This window comes from Lithobates pipiens, unplaced genomic scaffold (assembly GCF_037356315.1).
Source record: "Lithobates pipiens isolate NorthernLeopardFrog02 unplaced genomic scaffold, aLitPip1_a1.2 Scaffold_22, whole genome shotgun sequence".
Lineage (NCBI taxonomy): Eukaryota > Metazoa > Chordata > Amphibia > Anura > Ranidae > Lithobates > Lithobates pipiens.
The window spans coordinates 40634254-40656586 of NW_027507784.1; positions in this window are offsets into that span (position 1 = coordinate 40634254).

A 22333-nucleotide genomic window follows, 5' to 3' on the forward strand; every position below is an offset into this window, starting at 1 on the left:
ATGTTGAGCCCATTGAATATTTTATTTTTTTGCCTCAAGCGATTGAATAATGACAAAAAAAAAATATTATTTTTTTTTTTACACAAAGTTGTCACTAAATGATATATTGCTCACACATGCTATGGGCATATGTGAAATGACACCCCAAAATAAATTCTGCTGCTTCTCCTGAGTACGGGGATACCACATATGTGGGACTTTTTGGGAGCCTAGCCGCGTACGGGGCCCCGAAAACCAAGCACCGCCTTCAGGCTTTCTAAGGGTGTAAATTTTTGATTTCACTTCTCACTACCTATTACAATTTTGAAGGCCATAAAATGCCAAGATGGCACAAAACCCCCACAAATGACCCCATTTTAGAAAGTAGACACCCCAAGCTATTTGCTGAGAGGCATTTTGAGTCCATGGAATATTTTATATTTTGCCACAAGTTGCTGGAAAATTACAAACTTTTTTTTTTTTTTTCACAAAGTTGTCACTAAATGATATATTGCTCACGCATGCCATGGGCATATGTGAAATGATACCCCAAAATAAATTCTGCTGCTTCTCCTGAGTACGGGGATACCGCATATGTGGGACTTTTTGGGAGCCTAGCCGCGTACGGGGCCCCGAAAACCAAGCACCGCCTTCAGGCTTTCTAAGGGCGTTACAGTTTTGAAGGCCATAAAATGCCAAGATGGCACAAACCCCCCCCAAATGACCCCATTTTGGAAAGTAGACACCCCTAAATTTAGGGGTACACTAGTGAGACTAGGTAATAAATGGCGGGTGCCCTGAAACTATAAAAAAATAACTAACCAACCAGCGTCACCTGTAACAGTTATATGGTGATCACTGGTGAAAGGGTTAACTAGGGGGCAATCAGGGGGCTTTATGCGGTAGTATATGGGGGTCCCTGGCGCTATAAAAAGCTGCGGCGAACCTAAATACCTACCTGCCTAACTAGCATCACCTGTGACACTAATACAGCGATCAGAAAAACGATCGCTTATTAGGCTGGGTTCACACTGGAGCGATGCGGGAACGCCACGAATCCGCGGCGGGTTCCCGCATCACATGCCTCCCGGCGGCAGTTCACACTGCCCTATGCAAACTGCTGGGAGTGTCAGTGAAATGTTAATGACACCCCCAGATCAGTTCGCATATCGCAGTGCGATCTGCAAACTCGGATCGCATGGTGTGAACACCCATGCGATCCGATTCTGCTGCGGACCAAAAAAAGGGTCCCGTGCGAGTTTGCGGCGGGTGCGACACGAATTTAGCCATACTATCTGTATGGCTGAACTCGAATCGCACAGAGATCGGATGTGATTTGCACTGCAGTGCGGTGCGAATCACATCCGTTCTCATAAACCGCTGCAATGTGAACCCAGCCTTAGTGACACTGGCGACGGGGGGGTGATTACGGGGTTAAACCTTTATTGGGGGGGTTAGGGGGGTACCTTAGAACTAAAGGGGGCTAACCCTAACTGCCCTAACAGTTATTACAGTCACAAATGACACCCGCCGGGTGATCAGGGGGTTAAACCTTTATTAGGTAATAAATGGCGGGTGCCCTGAAACTATAAATAAATAACTAACCAACCAGCGTCACCTGTAACAGTTATATGGTGATCACTGGTGAAAGGGTTAACTAGGGGGCAATCAGGGGGCTTTATGCGGTAGTATATGGGGGTCCCTGGCGCTATAAAAAGCTGCGGCGAACCTAAATACCTACCTGCCTAACTAGCGTCACCTGTGACACTAATACAGCGATCAGAAAAACGATCGCTTATTAGGCTGGGTTCACACTGGAGCGATGCGGGAACGCCACGAATCCGCGGCGGGTTCCCGCATCGCATGCCTCCCGGCGGCAGTTCACACTGCCCTATGCGAACTGCTGGGAGTGTCAGTGAAATGTTAAAGACACCCCCAGATCAGTTCGCATATCGCAGTGCGATCTGCAAACTCGGATCGCATGGTGTGAACACCCATGCGATCCGATTCTGCTGCGGGCCAAAAAAAGGGTCCCGTGCGAATTTGCAGCGGGTGCGATGCGAATTCAGCCATACTATCTGTATGGCTGAACTCGAATCGCACAGAGATCGGATGTGATTTGCACTGCAGTGCGGTGCGAATCACATTCGTTCTCATAAACCGCTGCAATGTGAACCCAGCCTTAGTGACACTGGCGACGGGGGGTGATCACGGGGTTAAACCTTTATTGGGGGGGTTAGGGGGGTACATTAGAACTAAAGGGGGCTAACCCTAACTGCCCTAACAGTTATTACAGTCACAAATGACACCAATGCAAAAAAAAATAAAAAATGACATTGGTGTCACTGTGACTGGGGGGGCAGGGGTAATTGGGGGGGTGATCGGGGGGGTGTGAGTGTGCCTGGCATGTTCTACTGTGTAGTGTCGTGTTGGTGCAACTCACCGATCCTCTCTCCTCGGTGTCGGAACGAAAAATACCGACACGGAGGAGAGATTACATCACTTCCTCTCCTGTGTTTACATTACAGGAGAGGAAGTGATGTCACAGAGCATTTTCATTTGTCGGGAGCGATCGTGAGGGGGTGGCCATGAATGAATGGCCGTCCCCTCGTCCGGGATCGCTCCCGAATGAATACCGACCGCCGCAGTACATCGTACATCGTCGTGCGGCGGTCGGGAAGTGGTTAAGCTGGAGGTCTCTTTAAGGTTCTTCCCACCAGGTTAAAACTTCTCCTTTCCAATGTGTTTGGAGCTCCAGGGGACCATAGTAAATTAATACAAGAGGGGTACCATAGTGTAGTAATTTTTGAATGATAACCAATTTATTAAAGAAATTTACACAAGATACTCACAATTTTTCATTCATAAAATTTCAGTGTAAAAACGAGTAGCCAACTCGTATCTCTATGCAGCAGCAGAGGGCGTCCTTCCCGTCCCTACGTGTGGCGTCACACCACGTGACTTCATCAGGGGATGCTGGGAAAGGACGCTGTGAACATATAAATAATCTCCAGCGAACACCTGCTGTGTTCGGCCATTTTCCAGTTGACTGCTACAGTATGAATAACATTGGCACCCGCCATCTTATTGAAGCCCGGACGAGCGGCGTGCTTGAGTACATCGTCCTCGTCCTAGCAATAACCTTAGATTAACCCATTTTATGGCCACGGTTGTTTATTACTGGTTTCAAAATATGTACATAAACTCATCAAAACTCATCCAATAAACTTAAAGCTAGCCCAGTCACTACGGCTCAGGCAGCAACACAAAATACCCAAAAGGCCAGGAGGACCTAAGGCCAACTGCCCACAGAACCCCAACCCACGGACAGCTCAACACAATAACTTAAATCTACATCGAAAATATCCAAGTCAATGTCAGACAGATGGATGCCATCCTGCCTCAAAAGGCCTGGAATACCCCCTCCCAGCTCCGTGTGCCTAAAGGATAACATTCCCAATCTTGATAGCAACTTGGATACTGCCCTATTCACTCTCTTCCTGTTTTTTTTCAAAAGGACGTACAGAAGGATAGGAAAGCCAACCTATTCTCTGCACAATTTCTGAAAAAAAAAAAAAAAAATACTACAGAATTGGGAAATGATAACTGTATTTTCTGTAGCTCATCCCTAATCTGAAAAATAAGGTTCAAAGTATTACGGTAACCAATATCATTACCACCTATGAAAATGAAGAATGGCCTCATAAAGTAATAAATTAGAAATTTAATTTAATTTTACATCATGCACCATCATCCCAATTATAGATGGAATAAATGTCTGGAAATTCTGGTCTCCGGCCAGAAACATCAAGAGAGAATGCGAGCAGGGGGACTATTGCGGTGCACATTGAACATTTATATAAACTGAGAAAACAAAAGAGAAGAAATATATAATAAAAAAGATTTTATCGTTTATTAAAAATAAAAACATTTTGCAATGCAACATATCAATAACTCATGGGGAAGGTGTAGTATTTTGACTAGTTTCGCTTTTCAGCTTCTTCAGGAAATACATGCATCTAGAGATATATACATAAATCACAATTAGATCAATAAAAACTGTATAAAGTAACCTTCAATAACGACACAGAAAAAATGGAGAAGAAAGCGATTGTACAATGCATATCAAAATTTAGCAGAGTCTTACCCAGACACCTTAACCCCAGGGTAGCTCAGACATACCAGGGGGAGCCTCCCTCGGCGACTGGGAGGGGTAATGACCCCGACAAAAGCCAATATCTAAATATATGGAAACATTGGTATTAAACTCATTAATTTAAAAATTATAACCCCGAAACCTTTCACAAGTATTGACCCTGTGTGAGATACAGGTGTATTATCACAATTGGATGATGGTAGAAGATATTCATGAACGGTGATAGGGACCATACATAAGAATACCCAGTGAGAATAAAACCACGGAGTGAAAGATATTGGGGAAGTGAAGATAAGAAGGGGAACAAAATCACGATAAGGAAAGGGAAAAAACAAGGTGAAAGTGAATGGGAGAGGTTTGATAAAAAAGGTAAAGATAATCTCCACCGTGAACTCGTGAATGGTAAGTCTACTAGCATATATATTCAAAAACGTTCATATCACTGGATAACCGCACATGAGAAAAGGGGGACTTTAAACCAGATATAGCGAGGTAAAGTCTCCTGGAAAATACCCTGCCCACTGGCATGACCCTTGAAGCAAAAGCCAGAAGGCCCAAAAGAGACTGCATCTCCTTCAAGCAGGCTTTTTTTCTTCCTGATTAGCTTTAACAATAAAGAGCTAATCCTCTCAATTTTTTCTTCCGGTAACCTGAACTCCATTAACTCAGTATCAATAATGATACCTAGAAATTCCAGACAAGTTGAAGGCCAAATAGTCTTCTCATGAGCCAATAGGATACCAAAATGGTTGCAAACCTCAAAAAATGTCTGTAATAAGTTAGCACAATTAAAAGAATCCTGAATGAATTAAAAATTGTGACCCGGAAACGACAGACACTACCCACTCTAAAAATGAAGAGAAAGACTCAAAATAAAAGCAGGACAAGGAACAACCCATAGGTAAACATTTATCAAAATAAAAGTTACCATTAAAGAAAAAACCAAGGGAATTAAAAGATGAAGGATTAATGGGAAGTAAGCGAAAAGCTGACTTGACATCCACCTTTGCTAAAATAGCCCCCTTCCCCAACATTCTCAATTTTACTAAAACATCTTCAAAAGAAGCATATGAAACTGAGGACATACTCTCATCAATTTGGTCATTAAGGAAATTGCCTTTAGGAAAAGATAAGTGATGAATTAATCTAAAAGAATTCTTTTCCTTTTTTGGAACTACACCTAAAGGGGAAATCCTGAAATTTTCAAACGGAGGGAAAGAAAAGGGGCCCGCCACCCTACCTTCTGAGATTTCAAAATTAACCTTATCCAAAACTACTTGAGGAAATTCAGATACCGATTTCAAATTCTTAACTATGGTACAACCCTGACCTTGAAATAAAGGCAATAAAAAAACATCCCTAAAACCTTCAATGAGAAGATGTGCCTTCAACTTGTCTGGATACGCCTGAAGCCACGGGAGCATTTTTGCTAAAATCATTGGTGTGTGTGCTTTTTGAACAATTTCCAGATAGCAAATTTGTTGCTGACATTTCTTTGAAACATTTTGAAACTGGGTGCGCTCCAGCACAAAAGGCACATTCATTGCCTGTATTTACATGAATTGGGCCATTTACACTGACTATCGTTGAAGTTGAAACAAATTCCTCTTTTGTAACCTGAAGCATTTTTAACTGGTGGTGCTGAAATTGGCCTTGCCACCGTTTGCCTCTGGGGCAGAAAAAGATTCAGCCAAAGGCCCACATCCTTAGCTCCCCAGTGCAATCTAGGATGAACGGATAATTTCTGACGAAATGCTTCATCATAATTAAACCACGCCACTCCACCAAAATTTTTGTATGCCTCAATTATAATATCTAAATGTTGAAATAAACCCGTACTTTTCTCAGATGATTTCTCACAAAGCACACCTGCAAAAAATACAAAATGCTTGTAACCAATTATTAAAGTTTTTTGATACAGGTCTACGTCTATCATCATCCTCTTTCTTCTCTGATTTATTAATGAAATCTTTAGAGGAAGGGAGAAGTGAAAGAATATCTAAAAATTCCCCCCGCCAAATTTTTTCCTTAACAACCGGCGATAAATGAAATCCTAACAGAGAAATATCACAGGGCATGGATTCCTTAAACAAATTTCTGGCAAGTTTTGTGACCTAGCATTGCTATAAGACAATTTACTAATTTGCTCTAAATGAATTGGCAAAGCTTGAGTGCCATTAGCAGCAACGCCACTAGGTGGCGACCAAACTCCCATAGCTGAAACATCAGAAGGTAAAACATTATTTATAGCTGGCTGACAACTTAGACACTTTTGCTAATAACTCCACAACATTATTCAATAGATCATTAACAGAAGGATCATTCATACCTGGAGTGTAGAGGGGTCAGGGTGCTGGGGGGATATCTGGGATGTAGAGGGGTCACAGTGCTGGGGGGATATCTGGGATGTAGAGGGGTCGGAGTGCTGGGGGGATAACTAGGGTGTAGAGGCATCAGAGTGCTGGGGGAATATCTGGGATGTAGAGGGGTCAGAGTGCTGGGGGGATATCTGGGATGTAGAGAGGTCAGAATGCTGGGGGGATATCTAGGATGTATAGGGGTCAGAGTGCTGGGGGGATATCTGGGGTATAGAGGGGTCAGAGTGCTGGGGGGATATCTGTTTCAATTTGGTTAGAAGATAAGTATACCTATGTTTTTTAGTAGAACACAGGATTAGGAATGAAATGTGAGTTGACAAAATATTGTGTATAAAGGAATAAGAATACCAATGTTTTTTAGTAGAGCACAGGATTAGGAAAGAAATTCCGTCGATCTGCGTGTTTACAAAAATATTATGTATAAAAGGTACAAGAATACCAATGTTTTTGTAGTGCCGGCTCCTGAAGAGCATGCGCTATGTGTTTTTCAAATTTAAGGTTACACCTGAACTGCAGTTGGGTTTGGGTACAATTGTCTAAATTGGCGCTGTGACGAGTTTTGATCATCAGCTAGAAGAGGAAGGTCTTGAGTTTTTTCCTAAAAGCCAGGTGGTTTTCTTCCAGGCGAATGTTGGTTGGTAGAGCATTCCATAGCCGAGGTCCTTGGACAGCAAATCTCCAATCCCCCTTAGATTTGTACCGGGCTTTGGGCACGAGGAGGAGGTTTTTGTTGGCTGATCGAAGACTGTGGTTTGGTGTGTAATGATTTATTTTCTCAGCTATGTATTGCGGGGCTTCTCTATGCACGCATTTGTGGGTGAGGCAGAGGGTCTTGAATGTGATCCGATTTTTTACGGTGAGCCAATGTAGGTTCCTCAGGGAAGGGGAGATTGATTCCCAGGATTTTTTTCCTGTTATCAGCCATGCCGCCGTGTTTTGGATAAATTGTAATTGCGCAAGTTGATATTGTGGTAATCCTATGTAGAGCGAGTTTGCGTAGTCTAGTCGTGAATTAATGATTGTTCCAACTACCACTGCTTTGTCCTTCTTTGGGGTAAAAGGGATGAGTCTGACAAGCACGGGTAGCAGATGGTGAGATCCACTGACTAGTGCTCCTATTTGTGCATCCATTGACATTTGTGAGTCTAAAATAACCCCGAGACTCTTGGCCTTGGTCTTTGGGGAGATGGTCTGCCCAAAGACGGTGGGTGGAGTCCAGGAGGTTTTGGTTATGGAATTATGATTTGGGTGTAAGATAAGAAGCTCTGTCTTTGATTCATTGAGTTTGAGGAAGTTGGTGGTCATCCAGTCTTCTACTGAATTGAGGCAGTTTTCAAGTTGTTGGTGGTGATCTTTTTGTCCAGTGATACGGAAATAAAGTTGCGTGTCGTCAGCGTATGAGTGGAAGCAAAGGTCTGAACGTCTGATGATTTGGAGGAGTGGGCGGAAGTAAATGTTGAAGAGAACTGGTGACAAAGGGGATCCTTAAGGGACTCCGCAGGTGACTACCCGGGATTCAGAGAAGAATTTTCCTAGTTTCACTGTCTGTGAACGATTTCCTAGGAAGGACGTGAACCATTGGAGATCTATGTCTTGGACTCCGGCTACTTCTGTGAGGCGGACGAGTAAAGTATTGTGGTCTACTGTATCAAACACTGCGCTGAGGTCTAACAGTATGAGGAGACACGACTCTCCATCATTCGCTGCTTTGAGGGCGTCGTCCCAAATCTTAAGGAGTGCTGTTTCTGTTCCATGACCTGGGCAGAAGCCTGATTGCAGCGGGTCCAAGAGTTTGTGTGCATCCAGGTGGAGTTGTAACTGTTGTACTACAGCTTTCTCCATGATCTTGAAAATGGTGTTAAGGCTTGTAATTGGCCTACGGTTGTTAGGGTCCTGAGGGTCCAGGTTAGGTTTCTTTAGCAGAGGGTTGACGATGCCTTGTTTGAAGGTGCTGGGAACGATCCGTGCGTTATAGTGGGAGCCAAGATGTCGGAACATTCTTTCAGTAGTTTTGTGGGGATGATGTCAATTGGTGAGGTACTGTCACAAAGTTTATTGATGATGTTTTTTGTGGTGTCCGTGGTAATTGAGGTCAGTGAAATTTTTGGCGGTTGTGGAATGTTGGTGTAGATATCCACTTTCTGTTTTTATTGGCTAAGGTTAGATGTTTTCTTCTGACGGATTGTTTTCCTGATGGTTTTGACTTTATCGATGAAAAAATCTGACAGTTTGTCACAGTAATCTTGGAATTCGTTTGCTGGGGGCTCTAGGCATCCCGGGTTCATTGATTGATTGACTATTTTAAACAGTTCCCGCAGGCGGTTTAAGGCCGTTGAGATTGTATATGAGAAGTGATCCTTTTTAGCTTTGAAGATTGCTTTGCGATAATCCTCTGTGTGACCTTTGTAGTTTGAGTGGTTTTCCTCGGTGGGATTTCTTCTCCATGTTCTTTCCGCTCTTCTGCATTCTTGCTTTAGTAGGGAGAGGGAACCATTAAATCATCCAGAGTTTTTTTAATTTTAGGGTGTGTGTTGCGATGAATTCCGTGAGGGGTGAAAGAAGATTGGACTTTGGTCCCGATGGTCTGTAGCATAGTAGAATATGAGTGGTGTCATGGGGTGTTGATTGAAGATGTAGTGTCAGGGTCTCCATAAAAGGTACTGGGTTCTGTGATGAAGGTTTGGTGAGCCCCAGGTGAGATTTAAAGATCACTGCTAGGCCTCCTCCTTTTTTCCCTATCCGGTACTCGGTTAGGATCCTGTAGTTTTTTGGCACCAATTCGGTGAGGATGGAGTTGCAGTCGGGGGTTAGCCAGCTTTCGGTGATGAAGAGGCAGTCTACATTGTTCTCGATGATGAAGTTGTGTACTTCCAGTCTGTGTTTGACTGCAGACCTGGCGTTAATCAAGGCGCAATCTAATTGTAGTGGCTGAGTAGATCTCTTCCTGTGGGTGGTGGTTGCTTGTAGTCCGGTCTTTAGCAGTTGTTCTTTTCAAAGGATTTTTTGTATGGAAGATGGCAATGTAGTGTTGATGTTCCTTAGTCTGTAGAGTACTCCTGCTGAGTATTTGAAGAGACACATGGTCTGTGGATGAGGTTGATGGTACTATGGGCCTAAAATGATGATCCTGATCAGGGTATTGACCCTGAGGATGGGCTAGGTATCAGACTTGCCACCGTGCTATGGCTATTAGCACGCAAGTTGATCAGGGGGCACCTGTGCGGAAGGAGTTGTTGTATTGAGTTGCTTGCTGTTCCGGCTACCTTTGCTTGAGGTGGTGATCCGGAGTTTCTGGTAGGGGGATTTAAGATGTGGATGTCACATGGTTCGGGGTTCGGGTCCAGAAGGATGTACTGACTTTATGGTCCTGGTCCTCCTGACCAGCCCCCGGGAAGGCTATGGCCTAGGGTGCGGGTCCACCCGATCTTGTTGTCTCGGGGCTGGCTAGCCCGAGGCAAGGTAACTAAAGGAGGATTCTGAAGTGTTTGGGTGCCGTCTTCGGTTTGGGAGAGATCCAGTGACTTCATGCTATCCAGGGGAGGACTCTTCAGAAGAAGGCCACGTACGGGTTGGTTTCTTAGCAAGAGCCTGGAGGAGCTGAAGTACCCAAGAGAATCCGGTCTCGTGGATATCGCCAAACTGGCTGAAAGATCCAGGTATCATACGAGTGTTCTACAAGTTTAGTTTTCCTACCTGTTCTACAACAACGTCTGTGGCAGACACTTATCCTTGTATGCTCTACAACAACGTCTGTGGCAGAGACTTGTTCCTGAGTAAGCACCTTGTTGGCTGCTAGGCCTTGTGAGAGAGGGACTATCCAACTCGAGTGAACATCCAGTTGTGAATGGCTATTCTCTGGATGCAGTCAAAGTAAGCAAGTTCTTCAATATTGACTTTGACACTAAGAGTACCTGAACTTTCTTCCCAACCCTCTGATCCCATTTTAAGAGACTGTTCATTGTCTATGTTTTTTGCAAATAAAATACATTTAAGTGGATCTGTCGTCGGTCTCTCAAGTTACTGGGCCATCTACCACGGGACACCCCTAGACGTGAAGTGAGGAAAAAGAAGGTAACGGTGCCCCAATCTAACCAGCAGCTCTGTCAGGTACTCACCAAAGCCGAAGTGCTGAGAGCGGCTTCCCTTGCAGCTGGGTGCACAGTACCCCTGAGGTTGGAACAGTGGGTACAGGGCACGAAGAGGCACGGGTTGCCAGCAGGTGACTTGTATGCAGCAGGTCTTCTGAAGGAAGAGATGCCCGTGCAGAAGATCTTGGAACTGGTAGAAGTAAACGCCTGCCAGAGGTTCCAACACCTGGAGTGAAGGCCGAGGGTCAAACACAGGTACAGTCCGTGAGACAGAGGATATTCCGGAGACAGGCCAAGGGTCAAGCACAGGTATCAGTCCGTAAGCCAGCAAGGCTAAGTGCAGAAAGTCCGTTTAATCAAGCCAGGGGTCAGATCAGGAGAGAATCAGAGTAGTCTTCAAACAAGCCGGGTCACAACAGGAAGTGGTCAACAGGAACAGGAAACAGGAAACAGGAACCAGGAACGCAGGTGAGCTGAGGAGACAAACCAGCAAATACACAGAGCACATTGATGCCTTTTATAGGACTGTCAGGCCAATCAGGTAAGGCCCATAGCCGTGTGCATAGGTTTGCACATGCGTGTACGACATTGTATCGTACGACGCATATGCATGCGTCGTTGTGCAGCTCTTCCCTGCAGGCGCACGGGGAAGTGCCGACGTTGAAGTCTGGTGATTCTCTGACAAGCTCCTTCGGGGGTTAGTGCTACATTTTTATTTTTTTTGGAAGAGCACAAGATTAGGAAATAAATGTGAAACAAAGGGCTGACTGGGCAGCCACTAACCCATGCATACAAGGGGAATATGAATCAGTAGATAATTACATCATACGGATGAGGGAAGTGTTTAATAGGGATGAGCTGAACACCCCCCGGTTCGGTTCGCACCAGAACTTGCGAACGACCCCCGCGTTTGGTACGAACGTTAGAACCCCATTGAAGTCTATGGGACTCGAACTTTCGAAATGGAAAGTGCTAATTTTAACGGCTAATATGCAAGATACTGTCCTAAAAAGGGTTTGGGGACCTGCCTCCTGCCTCAGGGGACATGGGTCACTGCAAAAAAAAGTTTTAAAAACGGCCGTTTTGGCGGGAGCACTGATTTTAATGACGATTAAAGTGAAAAAAAAATTCCTTTAAATATGGTGCCTGGGGGGTGTCTGTAGTATGCCTGTGAAGTGCCACGTGTTTCCCGTGTTTAGAACAGTCCCTGCACAAAATGACATTAAACGGAAATAACACCATTTAAAACTGCTTGCGGTTTTAATGTTATATCTGGTTCCTGCAATATGGTTGAAAATCATTGAGAAAAATGGCATGGGTAGCCCTCCCTGCCCATTACCAGCCTATTTGGGTCTTGTACGCATATTAAGGGGAACCCCGTACCCATATTAAAAAAAGGAAATGCGTGTGGCCCCCAGGCCCTATATACTCAGAACAGCAGTATACAGGCGGTGCAAACAAGATAGGGACTGTGTAGGTTTGTTGTGTTAAGTTGAATCTGTTTGTCATTTTCAACTGGTACATTTTTAAAGTGTAGCTCCATTCAAAAAAACTATTTTAAAGCTTTTTGGAAAACATAGGGAAGGGTTATCACCCCTGTATAATTTGTTTTGTCGTCCATCTTTTTTCATCTCACTTGCTGCTGTCTCCTTGCGTTTGCAAGTAGGAGATGTTTGTAAGTTGGATGTTTGAAAGTAGGGGCCTGCCCTATATTATAGCGGTATGTACTGGGTACAGAGCACGCAGACAGCACGCACTATCTCCTAACACTACTGACTGCAAGCTCTATTATTAACCACTTGACCACTGGGCACTTAAACACCCTTAATAACCAGACCAATTTTCAGCTTTCGGTGCCCTCACATTTTGAATGACAATTATTCAGTCATGCAACACTGGACCTATAGGAAATGTTTGTCCTTTTTTTCACACAAATAGAGCTTTCTTTTGGTGGTATTTAATCACCTCTCAGTTTTTTATTTTTTGTGCTATAAAAGAAAAAAGACCGAAAATTCTGCGAAAAAATGAATTTTTCTTCGTATCTGTTATAAAATTTAGCAGATTAGTAATTTTTTCTTCATAAATTTTGGCCAAAATTCATACTACTACATATCTTTGGTAAAAATAAGTACAAATTGGTGGATATTATTTGGTCTTTGTGAAAGTTATAGAGTCCACAAGCTATGGTGCCAATATCTGAAAATTGATCACACCTAAAGTACTGACGGCCTATTTCCTTTTTTTTTTTTTTTTTTCCCACAAAATTGTCATATTATCAGGTTATTTCACACACACAGCATATGCATACCACAAATTACACCCCAAAACACATTCTGCTATTACTCCCGAGTACGGCGATACCACATGTGTGAGACTTTTACACAGCGTGGCCACATACAGAGGCCCAACATGCAGGGAGCACCATCAGGCGTTCTGGAGCACCCAGGCCAATTCTGACATTTCTCTCCTACATGTAAAAATCATCATTTATTTGCTAGAAAATTACAGAGAACCCCAAAACATTATATATATATTTTTTTTAGCAAAGACCCTGGAGAATACAATGGTGGTCGTTGCAAATTTTTATCTCACACGGTATTTGCACAGCAATTTTTCAAACGCATTTTTTTGGGGGAAAAAACAGATTTGTGCTTAAAAAACAAACAAAAAAAACAGTAAAGTTAGCCCAATGTTTGCATAAAGTGAAAGATGAAGTTATGCTGAGTAAATAGATATCAAACATGTCACTCTTCAAAATTGCACATGCCCGTGGAATGGCGCCAAACGTCGCTACTTAAAAAATCCCCATAGGCGACGCTTTAATTTTTTTTTTACTGGTTACATGTTTTGAGTTGCAGAGGAGGTCTAGGACTAGAATTATTGCTCTCGCTCTAACATTCTCGGCGATACCTCACATGTGTGGTTTGAACACCGTTTTCATATGTGGGCGGGGCTTACGCATGCGTTCGCTTCTGCATGAGAGCACATGGGGACATGGGCGCTTTAAATTTTTTTTTTTTTTTTTTTTATTGTTCATTTTACTTTATTTATTTTAGTTTGACATTTTTTTCCCCAAAAATATATTTTTGATCACTTGTAATAGGAATATGGGGTGACAGGTCCTCTTTACAGTGAAATCTGGGGGTCAATATGACCCCACATCTCACCTCTAGGCTGGGAAGCCTGAAATAAAAAATAAAAAAAAGATTCTGGCTTTGATCGTACTGGCGAGTTGGTAGAAGCACCGGAGGGCGGTGAGGGGCGTCTATGGCTGGGTATTTCAGGGTATCACCAAGTATGGCTGGGTATCTCCGAGTATGGCTGGGTATGGCAATTTATGGCAGGGTATTGCAGAGTATTGGCGGGGTATTGGCGGGGTACTACAGAGTAATAGCAGGGTACTGCAGAGTAATGGGGGGTACTGCAGAGTAATGGCAGGGTACTGCAGAGTAATGGGGGGTACTGCAGAGTAATGGCAGGGTACTGCACTGCAGAGTAATGGCGGGGTACTGCAGAGTATTGGGGGGTACTCCAGAGTAATGGCAGGGTACTGCAGAGTAATGGGGGTTACTGCAGAGTAATGGGGGGTACTGCAGAGTAATGGCAGGGTACTGCAGAGTAATGGCAGGGTACTGCACTGCAGAGTAATGGCGGGGTACTGCAGAGTAATGGCGGGTACTGCAGAGTATTGGGGGGTACTGCAGAGTATTGGGGGAGTACTGCAGAGTATTGGGGGGTACTGCAGAGTAATGGCAGGGTACTGCAGAGTAATGGGGGGTACTGCACAGTAATGGCAGGGTACTGCAGAGTAATGGGGGTTACTGCAGAGTAATGGGGGTTACTGCAGAGTAATGGGGGGTACTGCAGAGTAATGGCAGGGTACTGCAGAGTATGCACTGGTATTGCAGAGTATTGGCAGGGAATTGAGGGGTTAAATTCGGTGAGCAGCGATGTGGGCACTGCAGATGCAGCCCACATCGCTGCTGACACCGATCTCTTTCCCCTCCGCTGTACCGATCGGTACAGAGAGGGAAGGGAGGAACCGGCATCATAACATGACGCCGGTTTGTTTACAAGTGATCACTCCGTCATTTGGCGGAGCGATCACGTGGTAAACGGCCGCTATGAGCGGCCGTTTACCGTGATCCGTGACACGGATGCTCTCGAGTGCGCGCCCCAGGGGGCGCGCGAGAGCAGAATTCTGGGAGGCCGTTAATTAACGGCCTCTCAGAGTTAAACAACCGCCCTGAAGCCGTTAATCGGCAATGGGCAGTTGTTAAGTGGTTAAAGCTAGATCACTAGCTATATAGGTGAGGTGAATATAGTGGTGTATACTGCGGTCAGGGCACAGACAACAACCACTACACAGCAGCAAGATAGGAAATCAGCCAAAAACGATTGGTGTGTAACTGTGTTGAAGGTACACAGAACACCCACTGCTTCAGATGCTAACACACTACACGAGGCCGCCTCAAAGGCGGCCTTATATAGTGTGGGGCGTGCACTACACAGCCTGAGCTATGATTGGCCACAGGCAGGATGCCTGTGGCCAATCATGGCTCTCCTCGCTGCTGGCGCTGCGATTGGCCAAGCATGCGGGGTCACAGTGCATGCTTGGCCAATCATGAGGCAGCAATGCACTGCGCCACCACAGTGCATTGTGGTCCGCGTGCGCGCCACTCGAATTTTGACGCGAACGGCCAAAACGTTCTGAATTCGCCGAACGGCCGAACAGCCAATGTTCGAGTCGAACGTACGTTCGACTCGAACACGAAGCTCATCCCTAGTGTTTAATAACCACTTTGGGATTAAAGTTCCGGAAAATTGGGTTAATGACACTCCATATGAACAGCAGATAAAAAAATGCCATCCTGAAGGGATTCCTAGCCCCGGTTTCTAGTTTTGTCACTAAACATATGATAAATCATAGAACCTGCAGGCTCCGGGATTTTATTAAGCATGCATGCCATGCTGAAAGACATTTCTAATCTAAAAAGAAATTATAAAAAGGAAAGGTGTTTGCTTTAGAAGATGGAGCGAATGTGTATGTTGCTGAAAGAGGTACAGAAAGGTTAAGATCTCGCGTTAAGGATTACGAGGGTAGGAAAGAAAGGGGTGAATGTTTTTGTGTGGCAGGAAAGGCCACTGGGGTGGATGGCACTGGGGCAGGTAGCACTGGGGTGGATGGCACTGGGGCGGATGGCACTGGGGCGGATGGCACTGCTGGGGGAGGATGGCACTGCTGGGGGAGGATGGCACTTTTTTTTTTTTTTTATCAACTCAAGGCAGAACGGCTGCCGCTGCAGCCGTTCATCTCTCCCCTCTCACACTCTGTCTGTGTGAGGAGGGAGAGCGGCGCTGAGAGATGATCTCATATGTTTACATATGAGATCATCTCCCATTGGACACGCCGATCACGCTGTAAACGGCCGCTGTGATTGGCCGCTTACAGCGATCTATGTTTGCCTGTCCCCAGGGGACACGGCGAACACAGAACTACCGCGATGCGCACCCGCGGCGGCGCGCATTGCGGAAGTAAACATTAGGATGTCCAGGGACGGCATCCCGGACGAACGCGCCTGCTCTACGGCCGTCATTCGGCTATAGGGCGGGCGCGAGGTGGTTAATGATTGTGAGTGTTTGTGAAGAGACAAATTCAAGCACATATATTAGACAATTATATGGGAAACCTGGTGGCCTTAAAAATTTGCATGAGAAAATTATTCATAAAATCACACATGTGGTCAATAATGCGTTGAAAGATCCAACTGTACAAGAAAGTACAAATGTTTCTTCCTTTTTGAAAATGTTTTGTAAGCTTTTGCAAAAAGAATTAGTCATGGGACAGCAGGCTTGAATTTTATTCAATAACTTGAAATAAGACAAGCAGACAGGTATTTGGATAATAAAGGCCGCGGTTGTTTATTACTGGTTTCAAAATATGTACATAACTCATCAAAACTCATCCAATAAACTTAAAGCTAGCCCAGTCACTACGGCTCAGGCAGCAACACAAAATACCCAACACTTGAAACACTATAAGTAAAAGCCATAATAACTTGTCCCCCTTTGCTGCTACAATTTTTGTATATAAATTTTATTTATTCATTTGTTTACCAAACTCAATACTTAACTTTTTTTTTTTTTCCTTTTGCAAAGGTGACTTACCACATAACAACAACCGCGACAAAATAAATTAACATAACCATACCATACAAAATTAAAATACATTTAAATGCAAGTTTTTAAATTTTTTTTATTTTTAAGGGAGGGAGGGAGGGGAGAGAACACCACAGCTCTTCTTCTGAGGCGAATGAGCCCCCTCAGCGCAACCCCCTTTATATAGCCCCACATATCCCAAGAAAACTGGTTTAAACCAGTTCTTCCCGGGCTTTTTCACATGTCATGAAGAGTGGTCACCTGTACCCCTCCTCAAAAACATGTGACCAACAGCTGTTTCCCCGCTGGCCACAGGCTCTGTGGGGGAACTTGAAACAGCTGATCCAGCTGCTCTCCCATGAGGAAAAGGGGGGGCAAGAAACTGCCCTCTCCCTTAGGGTTAGGGTCCTGTCATGGGACAGCAGGCCGGAATTTTATTCAATAACTTGAAGTAAGACAAGCAGACAAGTATTTGGATAATAATGCTAATAGGGTAGTTATTCCTGCGCTGCCACTATTATGTGATAGACCGAGGAACTGCTGCGTTCACCTAGATGGATCAAACCAAATCCACTTAGTTCTAACATGAGGCTAGGTTGGTGTCGCGGTGTTCTGGTTTAAGGTATTACACGAGAAGGGGATAGTTCCCTATATTTCTCACTCAACAAATATGAGTGGGAAAGGTATTTCTCACCTAAACACCACACAAGAAATATAATACTTGTTTAACCAGAAAGGTAAGCTTAGTGTAATCGTGGTACACCAATAAGAACAATGTAGTCAGAAGAATTATCAGAAAAGTAAACACACTGCAGAGCCAGCTACGATCAGCTGACTAACCATGCACCAGAATGGAAATATAGGCTTAGCTCCGTCACCTTCAGCAGTCCCAGCAAGCAAAAACGTGCTATGTGCTAATAAAACCAGGGTAAATAACTAACAACTAAATATCTCTTGGTGCAATGTATAAAAATTAATTTAAAATAAAAGTGAAATCAAGTGACCAAAATAGATTAATAAACGTGCTTTTCATAAGGAAGAAAAATCATGATGTGAGAAAAAATGATATAATTATAAAATCTGTTTCTAAAAGAAAATAAATACCCTACAGAGCCTCTATATCAGGTATGTAAGGTTTAGCTTGTTGAGAAGTGCTAAGTGCAATAAATGAATAAACGTGAATTTCATAAGGTAGACCAAACATGGTGTGAGAAAAACCAAAAATATAATAAAAGTAAATACCCTACAGAGCCACTAAGTCAGGTATGTTAAGCTTTTTGAAAAATCACACAATTCCAAAAGTGCTAAGTGCAATAAAGATTAGGTACCGATACGCTAAAGAGACTCTAGAGCAACATATGTGAGAGCAAAGGTGCATAAGTACCAAAATAATAAACACACTACAAAGCCAAGTTCATATGTGCAGTGAGCTGCACGTGGATCAGCGAACTGCTGTATCTACTTTAGCAAATTGGTCCAAAACACAGGTGATGGGAGGGAACAGTGAGGGCACTTCAACAGTATATATATATATATATATATATAGTTCCTCATGGTGCTTGTATTTTTGTTGTAACTGTGCAATCTGATTGGAGAAACACCGCTTCCCAGTGGATTCCTTTTTTCGTGACCAAACACTCAGGTGGGCAGTGGCCCCTTACCTTATGGTAAGGCAAAAAACGCCTTAAGCTGGAGGTCTCTTTAAGGTTCTTCCCACCAGGTTAAAACTTCTCCTTTCCAATGTGTTTGGAGCTCCAGGGGACCATAGTAAATTAATACAAGAGGGGTACCATAGTGTAGTAATTTTTGAATGATAACCAATTTATTAAAGAAATTTACACAAGATACTCACAATTTTTCATTCATAAAATTTCAGTGTAAAAACGAGTAGCCAACTCGTATCTCTATGCAGCAGCAGAGGGCGTCCTTCCCGTCCCTACGCGTGGCGTCACACCACGTGACTTCATCAGGGGATGCTGGGAAAGGACTCTGTGAATATATAAATAGTCTCCAGCGAACATGTCAGGAAAGGTTCCCTCCGCTGGTAATATCAATCATTTGGCATGCAGTACTGCGATCCACCAGCAGGTGTCTCCTGCTGGAATTATGTGATCTTTGGTCCGCAGTACTGGTGTCCACCAGCGGAGGGATCCTGGCAGTATGGAGCAGGTATTGCCCTCTGCTGTCAGGCGTCACATGACTGACAGCAGCCATTATAAATACCCGGCAAGTTCATACACACCTTGCCTTGGTATTGTCCTTGAGCCCTGACCTGCAGCCTGTTTGTTACCTGGTACCTGATACCTGTTACCTGATACCTGATCCCTGATCCCTGATCCTTGCATCCTGCCTCCTGTTCCCTTTCTCCTTGTCCCCCCATCTGCTGACCTCCTATTTATGACCCTGGCCTGGCTTGACTACGATTCTGGTACTCCCTTTTGTTACATATACTGGCTTATTTGTTTATCTTCACTGTTTGGTTGTTTGGTTTGTTTACTCAGCTGGTATTAGTGGTGTGTTCACATTTATATGCGTTTACTTTAATAAATTTACCTTCACTTATTTATGTCTGGTTCACTCTGTCGCAGTCACACAGTTCTGGTCACATCTAGTTCATGACAGAATACCAAGGCCATTCCTGACCAGAAGTGGCTGCACAGGGGAACCATTTGCTTCAGTTTGGTTGCAAACATGAATGCTGATGAGATCATTTTATCTTTCTCTGCTGGCATCTGAGAGTGGTGATTATTGCTGCCAGGCTTTGAAAGGATGGTCTAGTGACCAGTTGTTTGCAGCTATGTGTTTGGCTCACTCCCTGGTCGATCAGGGTTATACATTGTTTGGGGAGGTGCAGCCTTTGATAAAGATCTGTACTGAGCTAGCCCTGCCCTGTATCCCAGATGGCCGTGATGATTTCACTCCTCCTTTTAATATGAATCAGGTTGTATCTTTAGTATGACTTTTTGAAGATGATCCTGCTGATTTTTGTGAACACTACTCAGCCTGTTCCCCACAGGTGATTGCTGAGTGCATTGTATCTGCTCAGTCTTTTGTTGGACAGGGAGGCTTAAAACTTCAATTTGTACAACCTATACTCTCAGCATGGTCTGACATGGTGCAATCAGCCCCAGCCAAACAAACCACATCTGCCATCAGACATCAGCCTACCCAAATGTATGTTTCCCCATCAGCCATGTCAACCTCAGTTGCAGCCCAGTACACGCGGCTCCCAACCAAATACTCATATCCAGTCTCTACTCCCTGTACTTATCCTGCATTCAACCCACCTGCCTCCTCTCCGCTGTCTACAAACCCACAAGTTCTTCCCCCAGCTACTGGTACCTCTTCTCTGCCATATCACAATCCTCCTTTCCAGTCTGCTGCACCCCTTATTTACAGTCCTGCAGTCACCTACAGAGCTTCAGTGGCTAAGCCAAAGAAAAAACGAAAGTATTTCCCAACCAAAATGGTCTTACCATTAACCCAACCTGCCTCCACACCTACCAATCTGTCCCAGCCCGGAGTGCCTGAGCCAGAGCTCCAGCCCGGAGTGCCTGAGCCAGAGCTCCAGCCCGGAGTGCCAGAGCCAGAGCTTCAGCCCGGAGTGCCATAGCCAGAGCTCCAGCCTGATGTCCCGGCCTTCCAGCCTGACGCCTTCCAGCCTGATGTCCCGGCCTTCCAGCCTGACGCCTTCCAGCCTGATGTCCCGGCCTTCCAGCCTGACGCCTTCCAGTCTGATGTCCCGGCCTTCCAGTCTGATGCCTTCCAGTCTGATGTCCCGGCCTTCCAGTCTGATGTCCCAGCCTTCCAGTCTGATGTCCCGGCCTTCCAGTCTGATGTCTTGCAGTCTGATGTCCCGGCCTTTCAGTCCGATGGCTTCCAGTCTGATGTCCCGGCCTTCCAGTCTGATGCCTTCCAGTCTGATGCCTTCCAGTCTTATGCCCCGGCCTTCCAGTCTGATGCCTTCCAGTCTGATGTCCCGGCCTTCCAGTCTGATGTCCCGGCCTTCCAGTCTGATGCCTTCCAGTCTGATGTCCCGACCTTGCAGTCTGATGCCTTCCAGTCTGATGTCCCGGCCTTGCAGTCTGATGCCTTCCAGTCTGATGTCCCGGCCTTGCAGTCTGATGCCTTCCAGTCTGATGTCCCGGCCTTCCAGTCTGATGCCTTCCAGTCTGATGTCCCGGCCTTCCAGTCTGATGCCTTCCAGTCTGATGTCCCGGCCTTGCAGTCTGATGCCTTCCAGTCTGATGCCTTCCAGTCTGATGCCCCGGCCTTCCAGTCTGATGCCTTCCAGTCTGATGCCCTGGCCTTCCAGTCTGATGCCTTCCAGTCTGATGCCCTGTCCTTCCAGTCTGATGCCTTCCAGTCTGATGCCCCGGCCTTCCAGTCTGATGCCCCGGCCTTCCAGTCTGATGCCTTCCAGTCTGATGCCCCGGCCTTGCAGTCTGATGCCTTCCAATCTGATGTCCCGGCCTTGCAGTCTGATGCCTTCCAGTCTGATGTCCCAGCCTTGCAGTCTGATGCCTTGCAGTCTGATGTCCTGGCCTCGCAGTCTGATGTCCCGGCCTTGCAGTCCGACTCCTTCCAGTCTGATGTCCCGGCCTTGCAGTCCGACGCCTTCCAGTCTGATGTCCCGGCCTTGCAGTCCGACGCCTTCCAGTCTGATGTCCCGGCCTTGCAGTCCGACGCCTTCCAGTCTGATGTCCCGGCCTTGCAGTCTGATGCCTTCCAGTCTGATGTGCCTGCTGTCCAGCCTGATGTGCCTGACGTTCCAGTGCCTGCTTTCCAGCCTGACGTGCCGCTGCCCGCTTTCCAGCCTGATGTGCCGCTGCCCGCTTTCCAGCCTGACGTGCCGTTGCCCGCCTTCCAGCCTGACGTGCCGCTGCCCGCCTTCCAGCCTGACGTGCCGCTGCCCGCCTTCCAGCCTGACGTGCCGCTGCCCGCCTTCCAGCCTGACGTGCCGCTGCCCGCCTTCCAGCCTGACGTGCCGCTGCCCACCTTCCAGCCTGACGTGCCGCTGCTCGCCTTCCAGCCTGACGTACCGCTGCCCGCCTTCCAGCCTGACGTGCCGCTGTCCGCCTTCCAGCCTGACGTGCCGCTGCCTGCCTTCCAGCCCGATGTGCCGCTGTCTGCCTTCCAGCCCGATGTGCCAGCTTCCCGGTCCGATGTGCTTCTGTCTGCTGCCCTGCTTGAAGTGCCCGTTACCCAACCTAATGTGACTTTGCCCATAGCCCAGCTTGACGCAATGGACTTTCCCCAGCAACTGCTAGTTGGAGCGTCTGGAGGTCGCTCCTTTGAGGGGGGGTACTGTCAGGAAAGGTTCCCTCCGCTGGTAATATCAATCATTTGGCATGCAGTACTGCGATCCACCAGCAGGTGTCTCCTGCTGGAATTATGTGATCTTTGGTCCGCAGTACTGGTGTCCACCAGCGGAGGGATCCTGGCAGTATGGAGCAGGTATTGCCCTCTGCAGTCAGGCGTCACATGACTGACAGCAGCCATTATAAATACCCGGCAAGTTCATACACACCTTGCCTTGGTATTGTCCTTGAGCCCTGACCTGCAGCCTGTTT